This window comes from Marmota marmota, unplaced genomic scaffold, assembly GCF_001458135.2.
Source record: "Marmota marmota marmota unplaced genomic scaffold, marMar, whole genome shotgun sequence".
Lineage (NCBI taxonomy): Eukaryota > Metazoa > Chordata > Mammalia > Rodentia > Sciuridae > Marmota > Marmota marmota.
The window spans coordinates 4,392,494-4,407,135 of NW_026000016.1; positions in this window are offsets into that span (position 1 = coordinate 4,392,494).

The window sequence follows — 14,642 nt, forward strand, 5'->3', positions numbered from 1 at the left end:
ACATTACTTATGGTAAAAAGTGTTCTTCAACATAAAAATCCAGGAAAGATTTTCAGGCAAGTACATTTCTCTTTTTCCCAGTTTTAGAATCTGTGTGAATTCAAAGGACCTATTGATTTCTGTTAAAAATCATTAGATTATAATTTAAACGGGCTGGACAGATAATTGTCTTTATGAAATAACACAAAAACAGATCCTTAGAAAACTGGAAGATGTTCTCAACTTGGACATTTCAATATTGAAGGATATTAAACATTTTTATTATGAAATAAGTGAAGAAAACTGGCATATTGGGTAGTACGTTAGAAAAATAAGTCACATAAAACTTAAATGTATGTATAGCTTTGAACTGAAGTCAAGCAATACTTGGGAAATTTTTACAAGTGGGAATCACAAACCTGTGAAAGATTTTCAAATTCTCTAATACTGTATAGCTATATTTAATTTATGTTATATTTAAATATATGTTAACTATATTTAACTTATTATAAGTTGTCTTTGAGATGAACACAAATCCCCTTGGAAGTATTCATGAAATATATGAGAAGATATTTATTTTTAATTTATTAGATAAGAATCTAAATAAAAAAGTTGAAGTCAAATGCTCTAAAATTTAAAAAATTAAATGGTTCACCTAGTCACTATTATGATATATTTTTCATTAGAAAAAACTTATATAACATTATTTATGTGCCATATACTTTTAGGATGACAAATCTTGGTGATGACTAATAAACAAGTGTGAGATTGAGAATTTTCACTAGATTGAGGAGGATCACTATATTGACAGTCATACTAAGGAATGGCCAGATAATGAAAGTAAAGACTTGGTTTTGCTTACTACTCTGGTTGCTTACTATTCTGATGCCTACACCAATGTCCAACATAAAGTCTTCAATTAAAGACATACACACTTAGTAAACAAATCTACCATGTCACTATTTTGAATAGTGAAGAGTTCTGATTCATTCATCTCTCCACATCTTTAATATATTTAATTTCTTGTTCTATATTTTTCCAATATTTTGTACAAAGTTATGGATTTATACATCTATACAACATACATTTCCAAGTTTTTCCCATCTCTTTATGACTCCTGGGATTAAAATATATATATATATATATATATATATATATACACACACACACACATATATATATACACACACACACACATATATATATATATATACACACACATATATATGACTTATTTTGCCTACTTGGAAAATTACTAAGATTCAAGAATAAAATAAAGTTTACTCCTAGGCCCAGTACACAAAGAAAACCATTATAAACAATTTATTTTTTGCATTTCTACCTATCCTTTTATTTATTATCTTATATAACTAAAAGACATATGAAATAGTCCAGATTGTAAATATATCTTAATTTAGATAACACAGAAATATAATTTACATTCTAGAACTGTGTTTCAAAATGTATTGAGCTGTTAGTTATAAATTGTTCTTTAAATCAATTTAAATTAATTATATATAATTAGAAATCTGATCCTCCTTTGTACTGGCCCCTTCGCCAAGTGCTTACATGTCACACATGTTTGATAACTACAATATTGCACCTTTCAGGTCAAAGACTATTTTGATCACCACATAAATTCTCTGTGGTCATATTTGTTTTGGTTCCACTCTACCCATGATGCCACATTATATATAATTCATTGTTTTCAGATTTTTCCACTTAAAAGGTTATTGAAGGATTTTTTCATAACATATAGATGTACATGTATGTATATTTATAATACGTGTACATACTTAAATAAGTTCATATATATCATTAAGTGGTCTCAAGTTGTGTTAATTAACTTAAGTGAATTTTGCCAAACTCAACTTTTATGATTACTATTGCAAACAATATTTATCATAAATATATGCTAGAAGTATTCCTGCATGTAGGAATTCAAGTCTGAGTTTTAAGTAGAACAATAAGGCAGACACAGGATAGCCAGGGGAGCACATAATGATTACTTAGTAACACATATTCTGTGTTAAAGTTCTTCTGTGATATGTTTCATTTTAGACTTAAATAGTAGTTTACAAAGTTTTTAATAATGGTTTATTAATTTAAAAATTTTATATACACTTAATTAAAAATACATATTTTATTTTTGCTAAATATCCAGAGGATTATATAGTTCTCTGTTTCTGAATTGATCAAAAATTGAGAAACTTATTTTTCCACCTTTTTTCAGTTCTGACTCTAACATATTGTGCACTATTTATTATTTAGATGCCATAGATAAAAATATGATAGAATCTTCATTAAATTCTATCTACTCTAGTGTATTATTATACTTAGAGGTTAACCATTCAAGATTTTCCTTCCATTTTCTTCAATATTATCAATTGAAAGTATGCATACATTCACTCTTTTGAACTATTTGCACTATTAATCAAGGTAATTTGTTTTCACCAAACTCATTTGTTTTTTCTTAAGCTGTTCTTGCAATTTAAAACTCTTACATTCTAATATCCTTGTTCCCTATTTTAACCTCTCAGTATCTAATTCCATTAAGGGTTTAAAGAAAATTTTTATTAATTTTATTGTAAATTACTTTGTAATCTTTATAATTCACAATGATAGCATCACTTAATTTTCAAAGAGGTGAATAAAGTCAGAATGTTCTCACACAGGCATTTCAGAACATTGATAATTAAATTATTATTTTTTTTAACAGTAACTACCTCAAGATGATGAAAAAAGTTCTCCAGAAAGTCATAAGATACAACTAATGGTTTCTAAAAGAGAAGTCACACCTTTAAAATTGAGACCTGGAAGTTAAAATCCCCACTTAGTTCAAGTACAAGAAATGTAGTAGACTCCCTTCCACACAATACAGATTTCAATGTAGAGAGCTTTTTTTGTTTGTTTGTTTTATGTTTAGTTTTTAGAGACAAATCCATATATTAAGATAATTTTATACATGTTTATTAACATTTTTACTAAAGAGCAACATTAAAAATAATAATGTCACATTCCCATGCATTTCAGCAATTATTAGAGTATAATCTAATAGTTATTTCAGATGTTAAGAATTCAGCTTAGTACTTTTTTGATTGCTCTTTTTTTGCCTTTTGACTGCCCTTCTCAACTTCATGGGGCATAATAATGAACATTCTTGATTCATGTAATATAGGATCTCATATTTTTCTGACTCCACAAAATGTTTTCTCTCCCTGTCCATCTCCATGCCCTATTGCCAGCACCAAGAAGTAACTGATTATCCACACTCTTATCTTTTGTATTGTTTGCCTCAGCTGATTTTACTCCCTGATTGCTGACCTCTTCTTGGCTTCCTGGAATTCAGCCTTCTTTTATCATCTCAGTTCAGTGGGAAGGTTTTGTCATCCAAAATTGGCACAATAGGTCTGAGAGGGACCTATCTTTAGTCATTTTCTAGTAACAATCACAATGTCAGGATTCTGAAGAACTTCCTGTTTCATATATAAGAAAATACAATATTAAGCATTAGTTTTGTAGCTGATACATGTTCTAGACTCCCATTCAGAATAATTTTATTTCAAATGTTAATGTCTTTCCTTTGTATTACAGCCAAATTCACTTTGGACTGGTCAATAGGCTTGAATTTCAGGAAGCTGACATTTAAGCTTTAGCCCTTCTCACAGGAAATATTCCTATTACAATTTTAGGGAGTAAGTATATACAGTAAATCTATAATTCCATTAAGGCTGCCACCTGCCACTTGTGTTATGGAATACACAAATATTTACAGACTGAATTGTATCAATTTATTAAAGTTTAATTTCTTCTATATGCCTGATCATTAGTATGATTTTCTAAAACAAAATGAACCATGTTCCATGGCACACAATTTTAATCTCAGTGACTTGGGAGACTGAGGCAGGAGGATCTCACGTTTGAGGATAACCTCAATAACTTGGTGAGACCCTGTCTCAAAACTTTAAAAAAAATTAATGAAAAGGACTGGGGATGAACCTCAGTGGAAGAATGTCCCCAGTACAAAATGAAAGCGTTCAACATCAATCTTCTATTAAAATCTAACAGTGATTTTTCTAAGGCCAGTGGGATAAGAGTCAAACTCCTTTACCTAGCATGGCAGCTGAGGCAGGAGGATTGCGAGTTCAAAGTCAGCTTCAGCAACATCAAGATGCTAAGCAACTCAGTGAGAACCTGTCTCTAAATAAAATACAAAATAGGGCTGGGGATGTGGCTCAGTGGTCAAGTGCCCCTGAGTTCAATCCCCAGTACCAAACAACAGCAACAACAATAACAACGACAAAATTTTTTTTAAAAAAGACTCCTTATACATAATAGTGTAAGACTAAACTTTACTTAGCTTTTCTTTGCCAGTACTTTGGCTTCGGTACAATAATGATGTAGAGTTAATTACAAGGTTGTTGCAAAACAGGCAATCAGCTATGTACAACCCACATAGATGGTCCTAAATAAATTGAGACTGTCACTGTTATTATAACATACTCTATTTTTATTATATTCTTATAAAATTTAAATTTAGGGTGTTTTCATCATTGTCAAAAGTTCAGTGGCATGATTCTATTAAACAACTGAAATATCTAGACTTTTTTTTTTTTTAAATTCGTCCATGGAAATTTTCTATTCTGACTTTCTTTGGAAAAAGTTATATCTCAAGTCATTATATAAGAAGTCTACTGGTGAAAGTGATATTTTAATAGTTGTAAGTAAAAGAAGAAACATTGCAAAATGTAATTATGAAATGTGTGACTCATAAGGTATTTGATGAAATTTCAAAGAAATTACAAGCTATAATTTATAAAATCATACATACATATAATTTCAAATACAAAAAGCTATACTTTGCATTTATATATTTCTACACATAAAAATTATTCTTACTATCTGCAAATGATATTTTGAATTTAGGAATTACAAAGGCTGATGTGTTGGTGGGCTATTGGATTTGGATATGTAATTATTATTATATATTAAATATATGTTTCATATAAAACATATTATGTAATAATAGGTAATATATAGCAATTAAATTTATGGCTTGAGCAAGTTATAAGAATTAATTTATTTTACTCATCTGCAAATAAATTAATTGAAAGCACTAGCATTTCTTGAAATGTTTTTCACAGACTACTAATTCTTGAAGTTGTTTCATGATTTCATAATTTAAATAAATATTTTATACTATAAGCCCATTTAGAGATTTATAATTTTCCTAATTCATATTAATAAGTAAATGTACTAATACTGGCCATTTGTTGCAATGGCCAATATTAGTACATAATTAACTAAAGCTCATATACTACTCAGACTTTCTCAATTTGCTTTTAATATCTTTATTTTCCATTCTGGGATATCATTCAGTAAACCCTATTGTGTCTTCTTAGGCTCCTCTTAACTGTGACCATTTTTCAGACTTTCCTTGTTTTTGATAACTTTGAGACTTCTGAGGAAAATTAGTCAGAAATTTTCTAAAATTACTTTCTGTTCAGATTTGGGGGAAGGAGACCATGTAGATGGAGTTTCATTTTCATCATTTGAAAGGCACAAGTTTATCACCATGACATCTTGATCACTCAGCTAAGAAACTAGTTGTCAGGTTTCTCCATTGTAAAGTTTTTATTTTGCTCTACTCATGGATACTTATTTTAGAACTTTGGTTATAATCCAATACTACTTCATTTATTTTGTTGCTTGTATTTGTCCAGTCTTGGACATTGGGAGCATCTTTACCATGCTTTTGTTGTTGATGATATTTACATTTTCACACTTTCTGGCACAAAATGTTCAAGGCTAGTGGTGTATATTTTTTTGCTCTTCTATTTATAGGATTCTTTATTTCCATAAGAAGCCCTAGTTCCCTTTATTGGAGTATGAGAAATCAAGATTTGGTGTTGGGTATACTTATTGCTATAAGGCTGTCGTTAGTTTTAGACCTTCTCAGCTTAAGAGCAAAGAAATAGATGTGCATATATATTAACCATATATAAGCATATACTTATAAATATTTCTAAGTTAAACTATTTGTATATTTGTTGAGTTCACACTGATATCTCCTACCTAATTCCATTACTATATGGATTAATCTGGCTTTGTCCCTTGCTTATATGTAAACATCCCACTCCATTAGTGGGAAACATGGTTCCTATCACTTGTCATCTCTTAACTTAATGGATCAGTTCTGGTTTAGATTTATTACATATCATTATTATCATTACGATCCCAATCCCCTATGGGAAGCAACTCTATTACTTAGAATGCATGGCTTGTTAGCAGATTGAGCTCACTTTAGTTCTTTTTTTGATATTAATTTTTTAGTTGTAGGTGGACACAATACCTTTATTTTCGGTTTTTTTTTTTTTTTTTTTATGTAGTGCTGAGGATCAAACCCAGTGCCTCACACATGCTAGGTGAGCACTCTGCCACTGAGCTACAGCCCCAGCCCAACTTTCACTTTAATTCTTAGTGTACTCACTCACTTTTAAAGATATTTAGGTTAGCACATCTCTTTTCCACTACATCTGCTTTAATAAACACTGGGTGGCTCCATATATTTGTCATACAATTATACAGAACATCTCATGCTGCTTTTTATCTGGGATCCCCAGACCACCTGAATGCTTACTGTTGTTATTATGTTTAAAGTTTCATATATTAAGTTTTATTCCTTGTGCTGCAAAGTTTTTTGTTTTTTAATAAACATATAGTGTAACAATTACTAAAATATTTTCAGTGAACCAAATAATGCCCTTGCTTTACCTATTCAACTCACTTACTAAACTCCTTCACAAAATGTTTACTTTTGTAGTCAAACAATATTCTCTTAAATGGATATATCACATTTTTTAAATCCATTTATCTGTGGTAGCACATCTTTACCCATCTTTATGCCAACTGAAGGCAATCACGAGTAAAGCAGCTGTATACATTCATGTATAGGTTTCAGTGTGGACATTAGTCTTCAGATAAGGTGGATAAATATCTCAAAACACAATTGCATGGTAGGACTCTGGTTTGTAAAAATTTGTCAATCAGTCTTCCAAAGTAGCATTACCATTTTGCAGATGGTAAAAGAAGTCGTCTTTGCCTCATTCCTAATCCTAGGTAGAAAAGCTCCAATCCTCAGCAATAAGAATGGTGTTCCCCTCTTTCCCCACTTCTATTCAACATAGTCCTTTAAACTCTAGCCAGAGCAATTAGACACATGAAAGAAATAAAAGGAATATGAATAGGAAAAGGAGAACTCAAACTATCACTATTTGCCAATGACATGACACTATATTTAGAGAATCAAAAAAAATTCACCATAAAATTTCTAGAATAATAAGTGAATTCAACAAATTAGCAGAATATAAAATGAATACTCATAAATCAAATGTATTTTTATGAATCAGTGATTAATCCTCTGAAAAAGAAATTTAAAAGACTACCTCATTCACAACACACACACACACATACACACACACACACATATACTTGGGAATCAATCTAATAAAAAAGGTGAAAGACCTCTAAAATGAAAACTACAGAATACTAAAGAAAGTAATTGAGAAAGTCCTTATAAGTTGGAATGATCTCCCATGTTCTTGGATATGAAAAATTAATATTGTCAAAATGGCCATACTACCAAAACCATTATATAGATTTATTGCAATTCCAATTAAAATCCCAATGACATTCCTTTTAGAAATGAAAAAAAGGAATCATAAGATTTATTTGGTAAAATAATAGACCCAGAATAGCCAAAAACAAACAAACAAACAAGCAAACAAACAAAGTCCTTAGGAAGAAAAGTGAAGCAGGAGGCATCAAAATAGCAGACCTTAAACCATATGCTACATGGCCATATTAATACAAACAGCATGGTATTGGCAAAAAAAGAAAGTTGAAAGAAAGAAAGAAAGAAAGAAAGAAAGAAAGAAAGAAAGAAAGAAAGAAAGAAAGAAATGCACACCAACCATACAGAATAGAAGACACAGAGACAAACCCATATAAATACTGTTATCCCATACTAGACAAAGGAGCCAAAAACATTCATTGGAGAAAAGATAACCTCTTCAACTAATGGTGCTTGGAAAACTGGAAATCTATATGCATAAAAATGAAATTAAACCCTATCTCTTACCCTGCACAAAACTCAACTCAAAGTTGATCAACACCTGGGAATTAGACCAGAGCCCTAGGCCTAACAGAAGAAAAAGTAGGCCCAAATCTTCATCATATCATCTTAGGAACTGACATCCTTAACAAGACTTCTAAATTGCAAGAAATAAAATCAAGAGTCAATAAATGGGATGGATTCACATCAAAAACTTTCTTCTAAGCAAAAGAAACAATCAGTAATATGAAAAGAGAGCCTACAGAATGAGAGAGAAAGTCGATACCACACATACATCAGATACAGTACTAATCTCCAGGCTATATAAAGAACTTAAAAAGCTTTACACCAACAAAATAAATAACCAAATCAATAAATGGGCTAAGGAACTGAACAGACACTTTACAGAAGAAGATACACAATCAATCAACAAAAGTATGAAAAAATGTTCAAAATCTCTAGCAATTAGAGAAATGTAAATCAAAACTACTCTAAGATTTCATCTCACTTCAGTAAGAATGGCAAATATCAAGAATACTAGCAACAAGTGTTTGTGAGGATGTGGGGGAAAAGGTACACTGGCAGGACTGCAAATTGGTGCAACTACCATAGAAAGCAGTATGGAGATTCCTTAGAAAACTTGGAATGGAACCACCATTTGACCCATCTATCCCATTCCTCAGTCTATACCCAAAGGACTTAAAATCATCATATTACAATGACACAGTCACATCAATGTTTATAGCAGCTCAATTCACAATAGCTAAAATATGGAACCAACATAGATGTCCTTCAATAGGTGAATGGATAAAGAAATTGTGGTATATATACACAATGAAATATTTCTCAGCCTTAAAGAAGAATAAAATTATGGAATTTTTTGGTAAATGGATGGAACTGGAAGATATCATGCTAAGCAAAACAAGCCAATCCCCCAAAGCCAAAGACCAAATGTTTTCTCTGGTATGTGGATGCTGATCTATAATGGGGTGTTGTGGGGGATAATGGAAGTAATAGATAAACCTTGGATTGGGCAGGGAGGGGATTGGTGAGGGAGAGGGTATGGGTATGGGAAGAATGGTGGTATGGGGCGGTAATTATTACCCTATGTACTTGTATGATTGCATGAATGATGTGACTCTGAATCATGTACAAGCAGATGAGCCCTTCATCTTTCTTTTTGTTTAATATCTTTCATTACCTCTTTATTTTCACCTTGCAAACATCTTTATATTAATTTAGCTTTCTTATATACACTATATAATGATATAGGGTGTCTTCTTATATTGTAAAAATATCTTTCAGTACATTTAGACCACATGCATTTAATATGATTATTTATACATTTGATTTGATATCTGCCATGTTTGTATACTTTTTCCCTCTTTTTCTTTTCCATAAACTATGAGTGCAAACGTACGCATTTCTGTGTGTGCATGCATGCATGCATGTGCTCTAACTATGCTGATTGGCTCTTTGATTTGTTTTGGTTTGGATTTTTGTTCATTTTACTTCTTGTTTCTCTTATAAGTCCTTCTTTTCTTTCATCCTCCTTCAATAGAAAAATTTGCTTATTCTTTCCTCTCATTATTCTGTTGCTTTTAGTAATTTTTTACTCTTCCATCTTGCTAGCCAACACTTTCTAACTCTCTCCTGCTTTCCCTCTGTTCACTTTTAAATTTTTCTTTTGCCTGTCTACCCCATTTTTGTTCTCTTTATGAACTATAATTTTGCTATATGTAATAACATTTATATAAATTACTACCCCCATCAGTCATGTTGTTGCAGTTAGTAGTACTGGGGAGGACATAGTTGACAGCTGCTGTTTACTTTAATGCTAGATCTAGTTCAAAGCCATTTATTGTTCTTGTTGATAAATGCTGACCCTGTGATTCCTCTTTTTGCAGTAATTAATGATGTACATGTCTTAGTAGCCACTGAAAATTTTCTAATGTGGCAAAGAGATCACTACTGTTGTTGTTATTGTTTCTTCCCCTTTATCTGAGAGACGATGGGAAGAACTAGGAGTTCACAGGTTAGAGAGTCCATGAATGAACCATACCCACAACTCAGTAAAGTGACAATACATCTTCCTCCACACACATACTAACCTTGCTCAAACTTCAACAATTATTTTGCTCATAGAATATGAGAGATGAAAGCCACAAATCAATAACTAAACTCTAAGTAAGAACAGCTAAAGGGGAATATCAGGTCCCATTCTTGGACATCTACTCCTACAGAAAAATCAGAGAGTAGTCCAAAATAAAGTTAACTTAAAAATACTACGGAGTTCATAACCCACTTGAATCAAAGTGTGGACTATGATATGTCAAGAAATTTGTAATGTTTTGAATAACCAACAATAAAAAATTAAAAAAAAATACTGCAAACAAACTAGATTATGTAGGAAACAGAACTTGAGGCTTTGGAGACAGAATATTTGAGTTGAAATATTCAAATAGAGTGAAGGGGTAAAAATTTAAAACTATGATAAGAAAATATAAGAACTCTAGGACAACAGTAAGATACCAACCTTAAGATTCACTGGGATAGAAGAAAGCATAGATATACAAGCTAAAGGCATTAAGGAATTGTTCAGTGAAATTATTCCAAGTGTTATAAAAAATACATATATATATAGATATATATCTCAACTCCTGAAACCTTTTCCAAAATGGATTACATTATAAGACAAAAAGCAAACCTTAGAAATTTTATATATATATTCATATATTTATATATATATATATTCATATATGTGTACATATATTTATATATAAATATATTTATGTGTGTATATATACACATATATAAATATATATACACAAATATAAATATATATATACATATATATAATACATATATAATCTTATGTGGTGCTTTGTGACTTCAACTCCTTCAGCAATCTCTGGGAAGTCTTAGTTTTCTTTACTAGAGCTGTCCTATAGAGTATCTGCATTCTTCTGATCTTTGTTCCACTGCCTCTTCTGCTCTCTTCCCCAGACTAACCCCAGCTTCTACTTCACTGGAAAAATAACTGCAATCCAATAAGGACTTCTTCCCTCTTGGCTGGGCAAAAAGTAGTCCTTCTTCCTGTTTAATGCCAGTCTCTGTACTCCATCCCTGCCCTTGTCATTTGGTTGTGTATAAATTGTGTGTGTGTGTGTGTGTGTGTGTATATATATACACACACACAAGAATACTATAGACAAGATCCAAAAAGAACATCTCTATGATGCATCATAATTAAAGTGCCTAACATAGACAATAATGATTAAATATTTAAAGTCCCAAAAGAAAACTGTCAGATCATATTTAGAGGTGCAACAATAAGACTCACTTAGACTTCTCAACTAAGATTCTGAAAGCCAGAAGGGCTAAGAATCAGATCATCCTAGCAAAGAACAATTGTCAGCCATCATTGCTATATTCATCAAAATTATCATTTAAAATCAATGAAGAAATAAAAATTTCTACAGTAAGGACAAACTAAAAGAATCCATGAGGGCTGGGGTTGTGCTCATTGGTAGAGCCACATGCTTGCCTAGCATGCGTGAGGCACTGGGTTCAATCTCCAGCACCACATGAAAATAAACAAATAAATAAAGGTATTGTGTCCATCTACAACTAAAAATTATTTTTAAAAGAATTAATGACAGAAGAATAGAAGATGGCGGCGAGGGGAGTGCATTGCCCCCGTGTGCTGCTTCACTGTGTGGGCGTATGACAAGTCAGGACGGCTAAAGGATATCTTGTTAGGAATTTCCAGCAATAGTGGGGTGCTCCAGAACCTGGAGGAAGGATTTCCATCGCACGAGGATCCGCTACGGGGACTCAAACGCGAGAGGTTTGTCTCACGGAGGGTAACACTGCTTATTCAGCAAATCGCCCCGCGGCTAGAGTCTGCAGCGCGCGCTGGGATAGAGACGCAGGGTTACAGCGCTGCAGTTTCTGCCAGCCGCGCAAGCACCGTACTCAGGGCTGAATTCTGGGTTCGAGACGGGGAAAGGAAGCGGTCCATCTCGGTTCTCCACACCGGTCAGACCACAGAGGAGGCCAGCAGCCACCATGTTGGTAAACTGACGTCACCTTCCCTGTTTTCGACTGACCGCAGCTCATTCAGCCATAGATCAGGTAATTTCAGGCTGCAATTCGCCTGCGGCTTGCAGACAGATTGCTAGGGTTCAGCGCCTGGGTGCTTCTTAGAACCTGAGCTTATCGGAGCGAACACCGAGCACGGGGCGGCCGAGTTCCGGCTCCTGGAACCGTCCCGGAACCGCCCTGGCCCAGGGCTGCGGAGCCTGCGGAGGCTGCTTCTTGGACCCTGCTCCTATCAGAGCATACACGAAGCACTAAGCAGCCGAATTCTGGCTCCCGGAACTGAGCCTGCGGGGACTGCTTCTTAGAGCTTACAATTATAGGAGCTTACACCGAGCACGGAGCGGCCGAGTTCCAGCTCCCGGAACTTCCCTGGACCGGGGCTAGGAGCCCGCGGAAACTGCTTCTCGGTCCGGGTCCTGCTGAGGGCCTGTCAGGACTCACCCGTTGCTTTGGTTGCCCGGCAAGGGGAACGAAATGCTGCCATTCGCATAGGATACCAACATGGCAGAGATCTGATGTCAGCAGAAAGCGGCGGAGGAGAGAACTTCATCAATACCAGCGGTGACATAAGCAGTTGGTCTCCTGGTAGGGGGGGTGAGGCACAGTCACCCGAGTCTCCTCAATTTGTCGTTGAGCCAGAGGGGAGAAGCCGGGCCGCCGCCAGCGCCCGGAGCAGGCCCAGCGGCTCGCCAGCGTGGTGACCGCGTGACCCCAATTGGAGAGGGGGTGTGAGCGGAGCCGCCACTTGCACCCGCAAGGGGGGCAGACCCGCGACCCAGTGGTACATGGGCGTGGTAGGAGGGGCAGGGCAGAGCCGCCGTTCGCGCTTGCAAGGTAAACAGACCTGTGACAGCCGGGCGGGTCAGGCCCAGTGGCCTGCCAGTGTGGTACACATGTCACCCCAACTGGAGTAGGGGCAGAGCAGATCCTTCTCCCACGCCCGGATCAGGCCCTGCCGGTGTGGTGGTCACGTGACCCCAATTGGAGTGGGGGCGGAGCGGAACCGCCACCCGTGCCCGCAGGGTGAGCAGACCAGTGATCAAACTGCAGATCAGACCCAGGGGTCCGCAGGCGTGGTAGGAGGGGCAGGGCAGATCCGCCGCCCGCGCCTCCAAGGTAGGCAGACCTACAACAGACCGGCGGATCAGGCCCAGGAGCCTGCCGGCGTGGTACAAACACCACCCTAATTGGAGTAGTGGCAGAGCAGAGTCGCCGCCCGTGCCAGGAACAGGCCCAGCGTCCTGCAGGCGGGGTAGTCACGACACCCCATTTGGAGTAGGGGCAGAGTAGAACCGCCGCCCGCGTCTGCAGGGTAGGCAAACCTGCAACCGACTGGCGGATCAGGCCCGGTGGCCTGCCGGCGTGGTACACTCGTCACCCCAATTGGAGTAGGGGCAGAACAGAGCCGCCGCCAGCTCCCAGAACAGGCCCAGTGACCTGCCGGCGTGGTAGCCACGACACCCCAATTGGAATAAGGAGAGAGCAGAGCCGCCGCCCGCACCTGCAGGAAAGATACGCAAGCAGTATGAAAAGACAAGGAAAGAAAGGACCACAAGCAATGCAGGTCAACGCAACTTTAGAAGAGGTAACAGCTGCAGCAGATGGAATGTCAGATAAAGAATTCAGGATATACATGCTTCAGATGATCTGGAGTATCAAGGAAGACATTAAACAGCAAAATCAGACAATGAAAGATCACTTCGACAACGAATTACGCAAACAAATCCAGGAAGCAAAGGATCAACTATACAGGGAGATAGAGGTTATAAAAAACAAACAATCAGAAATCCTAGAAATGCAGGAAGCAATAAACCAACTTAAAAACTCAATGGAGAATACTACCAGCAGAGTAGAACACTTAGAAGATAGAACATCAGACAATGAAGACAAAGTATTTCAACTGGAAAAGAACATAGACAGCTCAGCAAGACTGTTAAGAAACCATGAGCAGAACATCCAAGAAATATGGGATAACATTAAGAGACCAAACTTAAGAGTCATTGGGATACAGGAAGGTACAGAGCTCCAAACCAAAGGAATGAGCAGTCTATTCAATGAAATAATACGAGAAAACTTCCCAGACTTGAAGAATGAGACAGAATCCCAAATCCTAGAAGCCTACAGGACGCCGAATGTGCAAAATCATAAGAGATCCACACCTAGACACATTATAATGAAGATGCCCAACATACAGAATAAGGAGAGAATTTTAAAAGCTACAAGAGAAAGGAAGCAGATTACATTTAGGGGTAAGCCAATCAGGATAACAGCTGATCTTTCAACACAGACTCTGAAAGCTAGAAGATCCTGGAATAACATATTTCAAACACTGAAAGAAAATGGGTTCCAACCAAGAATTGTGTATCCAGCGAAATTAAGCTTCAGGATGGAAGATGAAATTAAAACCTTCCACGATAAACAAAAGTTTAAAGAATTCGCAGCTAGA